Raw genomic sequence first — 14,928 nt, 5'->3', positions numbered from 1 at the left:
ACTCTCTTTAAGTAAAAGGTTCAGGAGGTCCAAAATGCACTGGGAGGCTCAGTAGTCAAGGAGGGTTGATGACGGGTTTTAGTGTCCTCAGGTTGCCATAAAGCAATACAATTGATGGGGTAGCTTAAACAACAAGAACTTATTTTCAGGAGGTTAAGAAAATCAAGGTGCCAGCATGCTCAGGGGCTAGTGAGGGTCCTTTATCTGGCTTCTAGATGACTGTCTTCTTGGTTGGCTTGCTGATCTCATCTAAACCTAATTATCTTCCAAAGTCTCCACTTCGAATACCACCCCTGAATGTTGAGGGCTTTAACACAGGAATTTGGGATACACTATTCAGTCCAGCAAGAAGCAATGCACTCTATATTAGGTTTGTTACATAATTTTGCATTGAGTTTCTCTAAAAGACTAAACACATTAGCTCATTATGCTTTTCTAAAGCATTAAGTTAGTGCTCAAGGAATACTAACACCACACACTAAGTTTGAAATACTAATGATATATTCCTTAGGACAAAAGGATGTCTTGGTTGCTTCCAAATTTTGGCAATTACAAACAAAACTGCTGCAAACATCTGTGTGCAGGTTTTCGTGAGAACGTAAGTTTTCAGGTCCTTTGAGTAAGTATCAAGGAGTGCAGTAGTCAGATCAAATAGTTAAGAAAATATTTAGTTTTATAAGAAGCCACCAAACTGTCTTCCAAAGTGGCTGTACCACTTTACATTCTCACCAGTAATGAATAAGTGTTCCTGCTGCTCCACATCCTCGCCAGCATTTAGTGTTATCAGTGATCCCCATTTTTTACATTCTTAGACATAGGTAGTAGTATCTCCGTTGTGGCTTTAATTTACATATCCCTGGTGATATATGATGTGGAGTATTTTTTCATACAATTCTTTGCCCTCTGCATATTCTTTTTGATGGTGTCTATAAATATCTTTTACTATTTTTAATTGCTTTTTTAATTGTTGGTTTCTAAGAGATCATGGTATATTTTAGATAATAGTCCTTTATCAGAAGTCTCTTTCTTTTTTTTTTAATTTATTTTTTATTTTCAGCATAACAGTATTCATTATTTTTTCACCAGACCCAGTGCTCCATGCAATCCGTGCCCTCCATAATACCCACCACCTGGTACCCCGACCTCCCACCCCCGCCCCTTCAAAACCCTCAGATTGTTTTTCAGGGTCCATAGTCTCTCATGGATCACCTCCCCTTCCAATTTCCCTCAACTCCCTTCTCCTCTCTATCTCCCCACGTCCTCCATGCTATTTGTTATGCTCTACAAATAAGTGAAACCATACAATAATTGACTCTCTCTGCTTGACTTATTTCACTCAGCATAATCTTTTCCAGTCCCATCCCTGTTGCTACAAAAGGATGGGTAGTCATCCTTTCTGATGGAGGCATAATACTCCATAGTGTATATGGACCACATATTCCTTATCCATTCTTCCGTTGAAGGGCATCTTGGTTCTTTCCACAGTTTGGCGATTGTGGCCATTGCTGCTATAAACATTGGGGTACACCTGGGGATAAAAATATATGTTTATAAAAAATTAAAAATTAAAAAAAAAACATTGGGGTACAGATGCCCTTCTTTTCACTACATCTGTATCTTTGGGGTAAATACCCAGTAGTGCAATGGCAGGGTCATAGGGAAGTTCTATTTTTAATTTCTTGAAGAATCTCCACACTGTTCTCCAAAGAGGCTGCACCAACTTGCATTCCCACCAACAGTGTAAAAGGGTTCCCCTTTCTCCACATCCTCTCCAACACATGTTGTTTCCTGTCTTGCTAATTTTGGCCATTCTAACTGGTGTAAGGTGATATCTCAATGTGGTTTTAATTTGAATCTCCCTGAGGGCTAGTGATGATGAACATTTTTTCATGTGTCTGATAGCCATTTGTATGTCAGAAGTATCTTTCTAAAAATATTTTCTCCTACTCTATGGCTTGTCTTCTCATTTTCTGGAATTATCTTTTGCAGAGCAGAATTTTTCAATTTATTTTTTATGTTTGTTTTTAGCTTCTTAGAAACATCTTTATTCCAAGTGTTCTTTAACACTTCACTACATGCATTACTGAGTGGAGATCACTTCTATTCACTGAAATAACACTGTGCTGAATACAATTTGAAATTAGTTCAGGGGCGCCTGGGTGGCTCAGTGGGTTAAGCCGCTGCCTTCGGCTCAGGTCATGATCTCAGGGTCCTGGGATAGAGTCCCACATCGGGCTCTCTGCTCAGCAGGGAGCCTGCTTCCTTCTCTCTCTCTGCCTGCCTCTCCATCTACTTGTGATTTCTCTCTGTCAAATAAATACATAAAATCTTAAAAAGAAAAAAAAATTATGTTCATTTAAAAAAATCTTCAATAAAACAGTTTTTTACACTTCGCCACAACATACATTAAAGAATGGATGTGAGTTCAATTCACTGATATAAAACTGTTCTGAATGAAGTTTGTAAGTAGCTTGTTATAAACATTTTATTACAAGTATCTTTTCTTTCCAGTTTTATTAAGAAAGAATTGGCATACAATGCTGTATAAGTTTACGACATACAACATGATGGTTTGATTTACATATATTGTGAAATGATTACCATGATAGCTTCAGGTAACACCTATCTTTTAGTATCAATAAAAGAAAAAGGGGGGGAAAGGCAAATATTTTCTCCTTGTGATGAGAACTCTTAGGATTTACTCTCGTAACAACTGTCCTATATATTCTCACAGTAGGGTTAGCTAGTCATTGTGTTGCATGTTATATCCCTAGTACTTACTTACCTTACAACTGGAAGTTTGTACCTTTTGACCACCTTCCTCCACTTCCCCTCTGCCTCTGGTAACTATAGTTCTGATTTCTTTTTCTATGTGTTTGGGTTTTTGTTTTTTCCACATATAAGAGAGATCATATAGTATTTGTCTTTCTCTAACTTGTTTCACTTAGCATAAATAATGTCTTCAAGTTCCATCCATGTTGTTGCAAATGGTAGGGTTTTCTCATTGTTGTGACTGAATAATATTCCACTGAGTGTGCATGCGTGTGTGTGTGTGTGTGTGTATAATCAATTTCTTTATCCCTTTGTTCATCCATGGACACTTAGATTGTTTCCATGTCTTCGTTATTGTAAATAATGCTGCAATGAACATAAGGGTGCAGTTACGTTTTTGAGTTTGTGTTTTTATTTCCTTTGGATATATTCCCAGAAGTAGAATTGCTGAATCATATGGTAGTTCTATTTTTAATTTTCTGATGATCTCCACACTGTTTTCCACAGTGGCTCTACCAGTTTGCATTCCCACCAACAGTTCACAAGGGTTCCCTTTTCTACACATCCATGCCAGCATTTGTTATCTCTTATCTTTTTGGTGATGGCCATTCTAACTGAGATGAGATGTTTTCTCATTGTGGTTTTAATTTGCATTTCCCTAATGTCTAGTGATATTGAACATCTTTTCCTATACCTGTTGGTCTTTCATCTTTGGACAAACATCTATTCTGGTACTTTGCCCATTTTTAAAATTGTGTTTTTCTTGTGTTGTTTATGTTATTTTATTTGCTATCAAGTCGATGAGTTCTTTTTTTTAACTTGAGTTGACATATAATGTCACGTTAGTTTCAGATATAAAACATGTTTCAACAACTCTATACATTATGCTCTGCTCACCATAAGTGTAGCTATGATCCATCACCATGCAAGACTAGTATAATACCATTGTCTATATTCCCTATGCTGTACCTTTTATTCCAGTGATTTATTTATTCCATAACTAGAAGCCTATATCTCCCTTTCCCCATTCTCGCATTTTGCCTATCCCTCCTCTCCTTGCCTGTGGCAATCACCAGTTTGTTTTCTGCATGTATAGTTCTGAATCAGCTTTGTGTTTATTTATTCATTTGTTGTTTCTCACATTCCACATATAAGTGGAACTGTATTATGTTTGTCTTTCTTTGTCTGCACTTCTTTCACTTTCACCTCTAGCTCCATCCAGGTTGTTGCAAATGGCAATATCTCATTCTTTTTTTATGGCTGAGTAATATCCAATTGTATAAACTAGACACATAGATTATTGGAACAGAATGGGGGCCAGGGATAACCCCATGCATATGTAATCAATGAATCTATAAATGGTCAAAGAGTCTTTTCAATAAATTATGCTAGGAAAACTGGAAAGGTACATTCAAAAGAAGGATACTGAACCACTTTCTTACACCATACACAATCTGAGGGGTTTGAAGTGGCGGGGGGTGGGAGGTTGGGGGAACCAGGTGGTGGGTATTAGAGAGGGCACGGATTGCATGGAGCACTGAGTGTGGTGCAAAAATAATGAATACTGTTATGCTGAAAATAATTTTTTAAAAAAAAAGAATACTTCTGTAAAAGTTCACGAAATAAACAGTTTCTGTAAAAAAAAAAAAACTAAAAAGGTGTAAATGTGAGACCTGAAACCATAAATTTCCTAGAGGAGAGAACAGGCAATAATATCTTTGACATCAGCTATAGCAATACTTTTCCAGATATGTCTCCTAAGGCAAGGGAAGCAAAAGCAAAAATAAATAATTAGAACTACATCAGAATAAAAAGCTTTTCCATAGCAAAGGAAACCATCAACAAAATAAAAAAGACAACCTACTGAATGGGAAACAATATTTGCAAACCATATAGGGGTTAATATCCGAAATATATAAAGAACTTATGCAACTCAACACCAGAAAAACAAATAATCCAATTAAAAATAGGCAGAGGACCCAAATAGACATTCTTCCAAAGAAGACACACAGATGGCCAACAGACATATGAAAAGATGCTCAACATCATTAATCATCAGGGAAATGCAAATCAAAACCACAATGACTTCGAGTTCTTATATATTTTGGATATTAACTCCTTATCAGATATATGGTTTGCAAACACTTTTCCTATTTTTTAGGTTGTTTTTTCATTTTGTTTACAGTTTCTTCTGCTGGGTGGAAATTTTTAGTTTGATGTAGTCCCACTTATTTATTTTTGCTTACATTCGTTGGGCTTTAGGTATCATACCCAAAAAATCATTACTAAGACCCATGTCAAGGAGATTTTTTCCTATGTTTTCTTCTAGGAGTTTCATGGTTTGGGGTCTTACATTTAAGTACTTAATCCATTTCATGTTATTTTTTGTGAGTGGTGTCAGATATGGGTCCAATTTCATTCTTTTACATGTGATATCCAATTATCCCAGCACCGTTTGTTGAAAAGAACATCTTTTCTCCATTGAGTATTCTTGGATCTCTTGTCAGGTATTAGTTGACTGTATATTCTTGGGCTTATTTCTGGGGTCTCTATTCTGTTCCACTTGTCCATTTGTCTGTTTTTAGGCCAGTACCATACTGCTTTGATTATAGCTTTAGAGTATAACTTGAAATCAGAGAGTATGGTGTATACTGTCAGTTCTTCTCAGTATTTCTTTGAATATTCAAGGTCTTTTGTGATTCCCTATAAATTTTAGGATTTTTTTTCTGCTTCTGTAAAAAATGCCATTGGAATCTGAATAGGGATTGCATTGAATCTGTAGATGGTTTCTAGTAGTATTGACATTTTAACAATTCTAATTTTTCCATTTATTTTAGTCTTCTTCAACTTCTTTCACTAGTGTCTTATAGTTGTCAGAGTAGAGATCTTCTACCTCCTTAGTTAAATTTATTCCTAAGTATTTTACTATTTTTCATGCTATTATAAATGGGACTGATTTCTTTGTTTCTTTCTCAGATAATACACTGGTAATGTACAGAAATGTTACTGATTTTTGTATGTTGATTTTGTATCTTGCACACTTTTTAATTCATTGATGACATCTAATAGTTTTCCAATAATATTTTCTAGAAGTCAAATCATATCATCTGCAAAAAGACAATTTTGCTTCTTCTTTTCTAATTCTAATATCTTTTATTTCTTTCTCTTGCCTAATTTTTCTAGCTAGGACTTCTAGCTAAAATCAATCTATACTGAATAACAGTAGTGAGAGTGTTCCTCTCGTTAGAGGAAAAGCTTTCAACTTTACACCATTAAGTATGTTGTTAGTTGTGGACTTGTCATATACGGGCTTTATGTTTTGAGATATGTTCTTTCTATACCTAAATTGTTAGAGTTTTTTTTATCATGAATGGATGTTGAATTTCACCAAATATTTTTTCTGCATCTATTGTGATGATCCATATAATTGTTTTTTTTCATTCTATTTATGTGATGTATCACTTTGACTGATTTGCATATGTTGAACCATATTTGCATCCCAGGGATAAATTCACTTGATCATAGTATATGATCCTTCCAATGTGCTGCTAAATTTGATTTGCTAGTATTTTCTTGAGAATTTTTGCATCTATATTCATCAGCGATATTGGTCTGTAGTTTTCTAGTGGTGTCTTTTTCTGGTTTTGGTATCAGGATAATCTTGCCTCATAAAATGAATTTAGGAATATTCCCTTATCTTTGATGTTTTGGATGAATTTGAGAAGAATTTGTGTCAATTCTTCTTAAATGTTTGGCAAAATTTACCAGTGAAACTATCTGGTCCCGTGATTTTCTTCACTGGGAGGTTTTTGATTACTGATTCAGTCTCCTTATTGGTAATTGGTCTATTCAAACTTTTCTATTTCTTCCTGATTCAGTCTTGGTAAGTTGTATGTTTTTAAGAATGTTTTCATTTCTTTTAGGTTGTCCAGTTTTTTGTGTATAGTTGTTCATAAAAGCCTTTTATGACCATTTGAATTTCTGTAGTATCAGTTATAATGTCTCTTTTTTCATTTATGATTTTGTTGATTTGGGTCCTTCTCTTTTATATTTATTTAGTTTAACTAAAGCTTTGTCAATTTCGTTTATCTTTTCAAAGAATAAACTTTTAGTTTGGTTATTCTTTTCTATTGTTTTCTTTTTATTTTATTTTTTTTCAGTGTTCCAAAATTCATTGTTTATGTACCACACCCAGTGCTCCATGTTTTCTCTTTGTTCTCTATTTCATTTATTTCTGCCCTAATTTTTATTTTTCCTTTCTTCTGATAACTTTATGCTCAGTTTGTTCTTTTTCTAGTTCCTTAAGACCTAGAGTTAGGTTACTTATTTAGGATCTTAAATGCTTGTTAATGTACGCATTTTTTGCTGTGAACTTCTCTCTTAGAATTGCATTTGCTACATCCCACAAGTTCTAGTATGTTGTGTTTCCATTTTCATTTGTCCACAGAAGTTTTTATCTCCACTCTAATTTCTTCTTTGATCCATTGGTTATTCAAGAGAGTGTTGTTTAATTTCCATGTGTCTGTAAATTTTCCAGTTTTCCTCTTATTTTTGATATCTACTTTCATGCCATTTTGCTCAGAGAAGATACTAGGTATGATTTCAATCTTGGATTTCCTAAGATATATTTTGTATTCTAACATATGGCCTAACCTATGAAATGTTCCATGTGTACTTGGGAAGAATGTATATTCTGCAATTGTTGGTTAAAATGTTCTGTCTATGACTATTAGGTCCTTTTGGTCTATAGTGTTTTTCAGATCTGCTGTTTCCTTATTGGTTATCTACCTGGACAATCTATTGTTGAGAGTGAAGTATTAAAGTCTTCAGCTATTACTGTATTACCATTTATTTCTCCCTTTAGCTCTGTTAGTTTTTGCTGTATATAATTAGGTGTTCCAGTGTTAAGTGCATAAATATTTGCAATTGTTATGCCTTCTTGATATATTGGCTTTGTCATTATGTAATGATCTTCTTGTCTCTTTTCACAATTTTTAGTCTAAAGTCTATTTTGTCTGATAGAAGTATAGCTACTTCTGCTTTTGGGGGGTAGGCGGTTGTTGTCATTTGCTTGAAATGTCTTTTTCCATCCTTTCACTGTCAGTCTATGTATAACTTTAATGCTAAAGTAGGTCTCTTGCAAGCAGGGTATTATTGAATCTTGCTTTTTTATTCAGTTAGCCATTCTGTCTTTTAATTGGAGAATTTAATTCATTTACTTTTAAAGTAATTATTGATAAATAAGGACTTAACTATTGCCATGTTGTTCATTGTTTTCTGGTTGTTTTGTAGATCTGTTGTTCCTTGTTTCTTATCCTAGTGTCTCTTTTTTGTTTTGATGTCCTTTGGTATCAGTATGCTTTATTGTATTCTTTTGTTGTGTTTACTGTGGTTTTTATTGTACTTTTTTGTAATTACTACAGGATTTTACCTTGTGTTTACAATGAAGCTAACAAAATATCTTAAACTTATAACATGCTATTAAACTGATAACAACTCAAAAAATTCATAAACTTTACTCTTTTACTTCTCATATTTTGGTTATTGCAGTTGCAATTTACATCTTTTCTGTATTGTGTAACTAATGATAGATTATTATAGTTATGGTAATTTTTACTACATTCATTTTTTTTAACTTTTAAACTAGAGTTGCAAGTTGAATTATGTACCACTATGACTGTATTGCAAAATCTATAACTGTGTAACTACCAGTACCAGTGAGATTAGCCCTACCTTTTGATGTTCTTATGGTGTTAATTAACATTTTTTTTTACTTCTATTCAAAGAACTGCCTTTATTGTTCCTTATAAGGCAGGTCTGGTGGTAATGAACTCTTTTAGCTTTTGTTTATTTGAGAAAGTCTTTATCTTTTCTTTGTTTTTGAAGGACATCTTCACCAGGTATAGGATTCTTGCTTGACAGTTATTTTCTTTGAATATTTTGAATATGTCATTGCATTCTCTCCTGGCCTGAAGGGTTTCTGTTAATAAATCTGCCTCATGGGGGTTCTCTTGTATGTAACTTTTCTTTTTCTTGCTGTTCTTAAAATTCTTTCTTTGTGTTTGACTTTTGAATTTAATTGTAATGTATCCTGGTGCACCCCTTAAATTCAGGTTCAACCTATTTTGGGTCCTTTAGGCTTCATGGATCTGGATATCCATTTTTTCCTCTAGAGAATCAACTTGTTTCCAGTCATTATTGCTTTAAATATACTACCTTATGTCCCTTCCTTTTTCTCTTCTCTTTCTGGAATTCCCATAATACAAATATTCTTTCTTTTCATATTGATCCATAATTCCCATAGGCTATTTTCATTCTTTTTTCTTTTTGCTCCTCTGTGTAATTTCCACTGTCGTATCTCCCAGGTTGCTGACTCTTTTACATAATCAACTCTACTTCTAAAACTCTCTATTGAATTTTTCAGTTCAGTTATTACATTTTTAAACTTTTCTGTGGTTTTTTTTGATGGTTTGCTATTTATTTCTTTGTTGAACTTCTCATCTTTTTCATGCATCATTTTCCTAATTTTGTTTAGCTATGTTTGTTTTTTCTTTTAGTTCACTAAACTTCCTTAAGAGAATTAATCTGAATTCTCTGAGAGTCCATAGATCTCCATTTCTTTAAGATCAATCATTGGAGCTTTATTAGTTTCCTTTGGTGGTTTCATATTTAATTGGTTTTTCATGATCCTTTATTCCTTACATTGATACCTGTACACTTGAATAATTAGGATCCTCTTCCAGACTTTAAAGGTTTCCTTTAGCAGAGACAGTTCACCAGTTAGCTCAGTTTGGGTATCTGGGTGTGTCTTCTGGTAATGTCCTTGGGACTGCTATTATGGCCTATCTGTGAGCAAGACAAGTATTTGAGCTCTGAGGACAGAAATGGGTGTTCCACTGACTGAGAACAGTTAGATAGGACTCCTGACTTGGTTCTGTAACTAAGTGAAGATGTAGTATTAGCGTCACAGTTGCCTAGATTCTCCAGTAAAGCTGACTAGATGATTGGGACTGGGTACTATATTCAATAATGTGGTTATGAATTAGCTTCCCTGTACTGGCAGCACAGTAGGATAAGACTCAGGGCCTATACAGTTTATTGTTTGGGGACCCAAATTAGGCCAGAGCTACTGGCCTCACTATATTACTTCGGTCAGGTGAGGCCACCAGTTTTTCTCTGCAGGTAGTGGAAGCCACTGGCTGTGCTCTCTGTTTAAGTGTTACTGTATATAAGCCTGTTGAATGGATTATGAAGCTTCCCATATGCTCTGGTTAGGTTCCCTGGTCAGACAGGCTGAAGGCTCTATTCAGTGATGAAGAAGGCTATAAATTAGATTCCCTGCCCAGGTGCAGTGGGAGAAGTCATTCTAAGGCTGGTAAAGCTTTATGTTTGTCGTCTCAACTCAAGCTGACCAATACGCCAAGTTTCCTGATTGAACAAGGCCCCTGGCTTTCTTCTACAAACTATCAGCTCTTCCTGCCCACTTCTTGGCTTGAGTGATTCTGGATTGCACCGCTTCCAGGAGTTATCACTAGCTCTTCTGGTCAGAAGAACCAGAAGACCCTCTCCACAGAGGGTGGGACTGTGACTAAGCTTCTCACTTGGGTGTGGGCAAAACTCTTCATTTGAGGATCCAAATCTGGCAGATCTCATCCTATGAAGTTCCTTGTCAGAATGTGTCTCTGACTAGGTTCTGCAGAAGAGCAATGCCACTAGGTTAGGCTTACTACTTTGGGCACTGCAGATATGAACTTGGTCTGCCAAGATCCATGTGCTGATTGTTTTAATCCACTTCCCCTTTCTCTGTCACAGTCAGATGCCCAGCAGTTGAGCCCCATACATTTCCATGAAATCCCTATGTTACAAGATCAGAATAGCAGCTATTGCTAAGAACCCACAGGGCTGGGGGTAGGGACTGGTTGTCCCCCTGTGTTCTCTCTTCCTTCAGAAACTGGAGGCTTAGGAGGGACCTCTCTGCATGGTGCTCTGAAGGAGGGGAAATGTGGTCAATATACAGCCACTCATTTTACCCTTCTAACACAGTCTGTCTTGGTTCCTGTGATGCAGGCATGTGCTTCAACCCCACCACCATGTACTATAATTCCCTCAGTGGTGTCTTGTTCTTGAAAACTTGTTAACTCTCCTTCTTGTGACAGAGAAGGAAGTCAGGAACAACCTATGTCAACATCTTGGTGATGTCCCTCAGAAATTTCTAATTTTAATAAACTTTAGCTTATTTTCCAAAAGATTAATTTATTGATTGATTTGAGATGGGGAGGCAGGGGGAGAGGGAGGGAGAGAATCTTAAACAGACACCTTGCTGAGCAAGGAACCCAATGCAGGGCTTGTTCTCACTACTCTGAGATCAGAACCTGAGCTGAAACAAAGAGTCAGAGGCTTAACTGACTGAGCCACCTAGGTGCCCCAGCATTTTTTTTAATAAAGTTTAGCTTATCAACAATTTCTTTCAGAGATCCTATCTTTGGTGTTATATCTAAAAAGTCATCAACATACCCAAAGTAATCTGGGTTTTCTCTTATGTTTCCTCTTCTAGGAGTTTTATAGTTTTGCATTTTACATTTAAGTCTATAATGCATTTTGAGTTAATTGTTGAGAACAATATAAGGGCTATGTCTAGATTCATTGTTTTACATGTGGATGTGCAATTCTAGAACCACTTGTTGAAGACTATCTTCATTCCATTGTATTGCCTCTGTTCCTCTGTCAAATATCAGTTGACCCAATTTGTATGTACCTATTCCTAGGCTCTCTATTCTGTTCCATAGATCTATTTGTATATTCTCTTGCCAATACCACACTGTCTTGATTTCTGCAGTTCTATAGTAAGTTTTGAAGTTGGGTAATGGAAGTTCTCCAACTTTGTTCTTCAATATTGAGTTAGATGTTTTAGGTCTTTTGCTTCTCCATATAAACTTTATTTATTTTTTTACGACAGAGAGAGATAGCAAGAGAGAGAACACAAGCACAGGGGAGCTGGAGAGTGAGAAGTAGGTTCCCTGCCAAGCGAAGAGCCCAATATGGGGCTTGATCCCACGATGCTGGGATCATGACCCGAGCCAAAGCCTGATGCCCAACATCTGAGCCACCGAAGAGCCCTTCCGTATAAACTTTAGAATCAATTTGTTGATAGCCGCAAAATAACTTGCTGCGATTTTTATTGGGACTGTATTGACTGAATAGATCAAGTTGGGAAGAACTGACATCTTGATAATATATTGTCTTCCTATCCATGAGTACAAAATATCTCTTCATTCATTTAGTTTTTTCATTTCATTTATCAAAGTTCTGTGATTTTCATCATATAGATCTTACATATGTTTTGTTAGATTTATAACTAGGTATTTCATTTTGGGGGTGCTAATATATAAATGCTATTGTTTTTAATTTCAAATTTCATTTGTTCATTGTTGGTATCATGAAAGTGGCTTTTGTAAATTAATTTTGTATCCTGCAACATTGTTATTATCATTTATTAGTTCCAAGAGTTTTTGGTTGATTCTTTAGGATTTTCTACATAGACAATCATGACATCTGTGAACAAAGATAGTTTTATTTTCCCTTCCCAATCTATATGCCTTTTATTTCCCTTTCTTGTGTTATTGCATTAAGTAGAAATTCCAGTATAATATTGGAAAGGACTGGTGTGAGTGGACGTTCTTGCTTTGTACCTGATCCTAGTGGGAATGCTTCTAGTTTCTCCCATTGAGTATGACATTAGCTGCAGGATTTTTGTAGATATTCTTATCAAGTTGAGAAAGTTACCCTCTATTCATAGTTTACTATGAGTTTTTATCATGAATGGATCTTGAATTTTTTTTTTAAGATTTTATGTATTTATTTGACAGAGAGAAATCACAAGTAGATGGAGAGGCAGGCAGAGAGAGAGAGGAAAGCAGGCTCCTCGCTGAGCAGAGAGCCCGATGCGGGGCTCAATCCCAGGACCCTGAGATCATGACCTGAGCTGAAGGCAGCGGCTCAACCCACTGAGCCACCCAGGCACCCCTGGATCTTGAATTTTGTCAAATATTTTTTTCTGCATCTATTCAAGTGATGGATTACATTAATTAATTTTTGAGTGTTTAACCAACTTTACATACCTGGCATAAATTCCACTTGGTCCTGGTGTGGAATTCTTTTTATACATTGTTGGATTTAATTTGTTAATATTTTATTGAGGATTTTTGCATCCATGTTCATGAGAGATATTGGTCTGTAGTTTTCTTATAATGTCTTTATCTGGTTTTGGTTTTAGGGCAATGTTGGTCTCTTAGAATGAGTTAGGATATATCCTTTTGCTTATATTTTCTGAAAGAAATTATGGAGAATTGGTATTATTTCTTCCTTAAATGTTTGGTAAAGTTCACCAGTGAATCCATCTAGGCTTAGTGTTTTTCTGATTTGGAGATTATTAATTATTGATTCAATTTCTTTAATTTCTTTAGGTCTATTCAGAGTATTTATTTCTTCTTGTGAGAGTTTTGGCAAATTGTATCTTTTAAGTACAATTTGAAATACAAATTGGTAGGTGTCCTCTGGGTTATCACAGTTGAGGGCATAGAGTTATTCAGAACATTTCTTTATTATCTTTATTATGTCCATAGACTCTGTAGTGATGTCTGCACTTCCATTTCTGACATTAATAATTTCTGTCCTCTTTTTTCTCAGTTGTTCTGGCTAGAGGCTTACCAATTTTATATACCTTTTCAAAGAAGGAACTTTGGATATCATTGATTTTTTTCTATTGATTTCTTATTTTCATTTTCATTAATTCCTGACTAATTTTTATTATTTCTGTTCATCTGCTTACTTTGGATTAAATTTGCTCTCCTTTCTCTAGCTTCCTAAGGTGGACATTTAGATTACTGATTTTAGATCTTTTAAATATATGCATATATTAAATACATACATTAAAAAAGAAGCACTGCTTTTGCCAAATCCCACAAATTTTGATAAATTGTGTTTTCATTTTTATTTAATTCAAAATATTTTAAAATTTTTTTGAGGTTTCTTTGACCCATGTATGATTTCAACATACGTTGTTTAATCTCAATGTATTTGGGGTAATGCCTCTTTAAAAAATAAATGAAAGAAGACAGTTAAGTGAAAACATTTTGTTGTAATCTGTTATAGCCCAGCTCCCAATCAAAGCTCTCAAAATAAATGGAAATTTGAGAATATAATTTTTGTCTCAATTCTGGACTTCCATATTTAACAGCATACTTCTTTCCATACCCAGGAGCAGAGCACTCATGAAATGCAGGGCAAGATCATCTAACTTGAGGATGGAATTTTATTACAATAAATTTTAAAAGAATCAGCATAGCTGCTGTGTGCAATGTGCAGGACTAGAATATGTGAAATTCAGTTTGGCCTCCATTATAATTAACACTGTAGAAGAGATTATATTTATTATTATTATTGTTGTTATTGTTATTATTCAAGTGTTAATACACATATTTTTAAACCCATTCTAATCTGGTAACAGCTGATCATGGAAAGATGAATTACTTATTTTCTTTAGCTATTTATATTATGACTGAAAAATAACATTATTTCACTTAATTAGAGGAATGAACTAGCATGAATCAGTTATAAAAATTAAAAAATAAGTAAGTTTAGTATTCATCATTTAACTATTTTGTATCTCATTTTAATGGAAGAGAAAGTTAGCCTTTTCTCCTTCCCTCAGTTGTGATTTCACTGTAGACTGAAAGCTAATAAATAAGCCATTTCTGGGCTTTCTTTTTTGATGAGAAAAGATTTTAAAAAGCTATTGCTTAAAGCATCTTTCTCTTGTATGAGGAACAAATAAAGCAGAATCTGGTGATTAGACTATATTTGCAACATTTGTTTGTTAAGCCTGGAACTTTTTAGAAACAAGTATACAATTATTCATCTAATCTAAACTTTGCATTTTTCTGTTTTCAGGTCAAACTCCAAGAGTTTGAGGTCGAATTTTGATGGAGGGCCCAGATGTCCTCAGCTGTCATGAGGAATACTTACCATATTTGCTTGCATATTTTCTCCATTATATTGGCAGATACTTAGTTACTGACATAGAAAAAAGAGGTGGATTAAGGAGTCAATCTATCAATCACTGTAGCCTATGGCCAATATTACCCTTGACTTGCGTGA

Source organism: Mustela putorius, unplaced genomic scaffold, assembly GCF_011764305.1.
Source record: "Mustela putorius furo isolate JIRA1106 unplaced genomic scaffold, ASM1176430v1.1 tig00003903_pilon_pilon_pilon, whole genome shotgun sequence".
In the NCBI taxonomy this organism is placed as follows: domain Eukaryota; kingdom Metazoa; phylum Chordata; class Mammalia; order Carnivora; family Mustelidae; genus Mustela; species Mustela putorius.
This window is presented reverse-complemented; position numbering follows the sequence as displayed.